The following is a 3,993-nucleotide window of genomic DNA, read 5'->3' on the forward strand; positions in this document are numbered from 1 at the left end:
AACCCGGGAGGCGGAGCTTGCAGTGAGCTGAGATCCGGCCACTGCTCTCCACCCTGCGCCAACAGAGTGAGACTCCGTCTCAAAAAAAAAAAAAAAGAACTTCACATCAGTAAGAAAAAGTAGAAAAATAGACAAGAGATTTGAACAAGTACATCATAGAAGATATCCAAATGGGAAAAACATATGAACAAATGCGCAATCTCATTAGTAATCAGGAAAATTAAAATCACATTGAGACATTACTGTGTAACCAGCAGAATAGCGACGGAGTCTTGCTCTGTCGCCCAAGCTGGAGTGCAGTGGCGCCATCTCGGCTCACTGCAAGCTCCGCCTCCCGGCTCATTGTGTCTCGGTTCACTGCAATTCTCCTTCCTCAGCCTCCCCAGTAGCTGGGACTACAGGCGCCCGCCACCAAGCCCGGCTAATTTTTTTTGTATTTTTAGTAGAGACGGGGTTTCACCGTGTTAGCCAGGATGGTCTCGCTCTCCTGACCTCGTGATCCGCCCGTCTCGGCCTCCCAAAGTGCCGGGATTACAGGCGTAAGCCACCGCACCCGGCCAGAATAGTTAATATAAAAGGCTGAAAATCGTGTTGTCAAGCATGTGAAACAACGAAACACTAAACACTCCTGACTTTTTTTATATAAAATTCAAAAACAAGCAACATTAGTTAATCGCATTAGAAACCAGTATACCAGTTACCACTGTAAAAAGGGGAAAACATTAAATACTACACAAGGAAGGCTTCTGGGGACCATTCTATTAAGTGGTGATTACATAGGTGTACATTCATTTTGTCTTGCTCTACCACCCAGGTTGGAGTGCAGTGGCCTGATCACGGCTCACTGTAGCTTATACCTCCCAGGCTAGATCCTCCCTTCTCAGCCTCCTGAATAGCTGGGCCTACAGGTGCACACCACCAAGCCTGGCTAACTTTTTCTATTTGTAGAGATGCTGGTCTCACTATCTTGACCAGGCTGTTCTCGAACTCTTGGGCTCAATCGTCCTCCCGCCTCCACCTCCTAAAGTGCTGGGACTACAGACTTGAGACACTACACCCGGCCAGTATATTTTGTAATAATTCACGGAGTTGTATACAGTTGTGAATGTGCATTTTTCTACATGTATATTACATATCACTTTAGAAGCTTAAAACAAAACAAAACAAAACAAAACAGGGGCCAGGCGCGGTGGCTCACGCCTGTAATCCCAGCACTTTGGGAGGCGGAGGCGGGTGGATAACCTGAGGTCAGGAGTTCGAGACCAGCCTGACCAGCGTGGTGAAACCCTGTCCCTAACAAAAATACAAAAATCAGCCGGTCGTGGTGGCGGGAGCCTGTAATCCCAGCTCCTCGGGAGGCTGAGGTAGGAGAATCGCTTGAACCCGGGAGGCGGAGGTTGCAGCGAGCCGAGATCGCGCCACTACACTCCAGCCTGGGCTAAAGAAGGAGACTTCATCTCAAAAAAAAAAAAAAAAAGGCTTAAGAAAACCAAGCCTCACTTAAGATCATTCTCTAGGCATCATGCGAATGGTTTTCCGCATTAGATGACGAAAATACTGTTTTGGCAATTGCAGGTTGGTACTTTCTAAGCACGGTGTAACCAGGAATCCGAAGCCCTGGCTGGGATATTAAACAGCTGTGGCTACACCGCTCTGATCTCGGACTCCTCGCTCAAACTCATAAAACGGGTGTTGGCTATGAAGGCTCTAATGTTTCTCCCCTAGTTCTAAAGACTGGGGTCCACCTGTGTTTTCGCCCCAGCAACTGAGGGTCCGTCGGACGCGGACACGCCCTGCCACGTCCGGGTTTCACACTACCAGCGGAGGCCCCACCTGCCGCTGAGCATTGGACCGGCCAGGACCCAGGTGGGCCGCAACGAGCCACGGTTATAGAGGGCCCGGCCTGCGCCTCACACACTCACCTTGGCCCTCAGCGCTGCTCTTTTCAGCGGGCCGCGCGCTCCGACTTCACCCCGCGGGGGTGACACGCGTCTGACCCGGGCGGACCCCAATGCCCCTGGCTTACGCCCCACTTCAAGTCTACTCGCTTGCCCCAGCCTTCTGCGCACAACCCAGACGAGTTTCAGCTCCCAGCTGCACGCCTGGGCAAGCGCTGCGCTCTCCTTAAGGCTCGGTCTCTGGTCGCTGGGCGCGCTCCGCCGGCGGCTTTCAGAATTCGCGCCAAACCCTCTCGCCCAGGGTCACGCCCGCGTCGGCGTAACGTATCCCCGCCCCCCGGATCTGCCTTCTTGCCCCTTCCGCCCTGCGCTCTAGCCCAAGACTGGAGCTCGAGAGCTTGATCCTGCGCGAGGTTACGGACTGCCCTCTTCCCTTTTTGCGTAAGGACTAATTTAGACTTTACGCCGGGCGCGGTGGCTCACGCGCGTAGTCCCAGCTAACTCGGGAGGCCGAGGCGAGAGGATCGTCTGAGCCTAGGAGTTCGAGGCCAACCACGGCAACGCCCCTACTCTTACCCTAGTCCCTCGCGGGTGGGGCGAGGGGTTTCGGGGGACGGTGGGGGAAGACATCCGAGTTGCCGTCGTCTGTTTACCAGATCGAAGACTACAACTCCCAAGAGGTAATGCGTCGGCCCGGGACTGCATCTCCCGGCATGCGCCGCCGGCGGGCCCGCGAGTTCCGTCATCCCAGCTGGACTATTACCTGGAGCCTTAGCACTGTTGTGGTTTGTTTCGGCAGTATCTGAACGTCAGCTTTTGGCGCTGGTCGCTCTGAGCTTCCGACTCACATTCCTGGAATCAGGTGCTTTTCAGGCCTCATGGAGGTGGAGGAGCTGAGGAAGCTCGAGAAGATGGATAGAAGTGGGCAATGGAGCTATCGGAGGGGAGAGGGAAATGGCTGGAATATTCGTCAATCTGTGGTGCTTTATTGGAGATTTGCAGGACTTCAGAGGAAGGGGGCATTGAATTTCATAACCTAAACCGTCTCGTGGTTTACCAGAAAGTGTTGACCCGTGATTCCGGTTTTAAAGGCTGAGTGGGGCCGAGAATCGCTTGAACCCGGGAGGAGGAGGTTGCAGCGAACCGAGATCTCGCCACTGTACTCCAGCGTGGGCGACAGAACGAGAGTATCTCAAAACAACAACACAAGCTAGCTGAGTAGGATTTCTTGGGCAAAGTGGAAGACACTATAAGCAGGGTAGTATGGGGATGGAAACGAACTACATGATTAAAGATTAGTATTATCTAGCGAGGGAGGAAAAGTGCCCGAACAAGTGCCGAAACTGGAAAGTTACATTTAGTTCAGGATATGAAGAGGCTTAAGATCATATGAGGCCTGCACAGTGGCTCACACCTGTAATCCCAGCACTTTGGGAAGCCAAGGCGGGGGAGGATCGCTTGAGCTCAGGAGTTGGAGGCCAGCCTGGGCAACATAGTGGGACCCCGTATCTCCAAAAAGAATAAGCTGGGCATGGTGGCTTGTGCCTGTGGTCTCAGCTATCCCGGAAGCCGAGGTGGGAGGATTGCTTGAGCTCAGGACGTCAAGGCTGCAGTGAGCTATGATGGGACACTGCACTCCAACCTGGGCTACAGAGTGAGATCTTGTCCCAAAAAGCAAGCAACAACAACAACAAAACATGTAAGGAGAGGCCAGGCGCGGTGGTCAAGCGTGTAATCCCAGCACTTTGGGAAGCCAAGGTGAGTGGATCACGTGGTCAGTTCAAGACCAGCCTGGCCAAGATGGCAAAACCCCATTTCTCCTAAAACTACAGAAAGTAGGTGGGCGTGGTGATGCATGCCAGTAATCCCAGCTACTTGGGAGGCCGAGGCAGAGAATTGCTTGAACCTGGGAGGTGGAGGTTGCAGTGAGCCGAGATCACCCCACTGCACTCCAGCCTGGGCAACAGAGCAAGACTCCGTCTCAAAAAATACATATATAGGCCGGGCGCGGTGGCTCAAGCCTGTAATCCCAGCACTTTAGGAGGCCAAGACGGGCGGATCACGAGGTCAGGAGATCGAGACCATCCTGGCTAAC

General features: G+C 53.3%; 1 protein-coding gene across 1 annotated transcript in view; it reads right to left on the reverse strand.

The window, feature by feature from the left end:
• The window catches only part of RAD51 (RAD51 recombinase), a 37,746-nt gene extending 35,167 nt beyond the window's left edge, over positions 1 to 2,579 (reverse strand). The window contains exon 1 of the mRNA XM_011932712.1: positions 1,923 to 2,579. The gene's annotated coding sequence lies outside the window, so the exon portion shown is untranslated. The remainder of the gene's footprint in view (positions 1 to 1,922) is intronic.
• Between the last annotated feature and the right edge of the window lie 1,414 nt (positions 2,580 to 3,993).

This window comes from Colobus angolensis, unplaced genomic scaffold (assembly GCF_000951035.1).
Source record: "Colobus angolensis palliatus isolate OR3802 unplaced genomic scaffold, Cang.pa_1.0 Scaffold97, whole genome shotgun sequence".
Taxonomy (NCBI): domain Eukaryota; kingdom Metazoa; phylum Chordata; class Mammalia; order Primates; family Cercopithecidae; genus Colobus; species Colobus angolensis.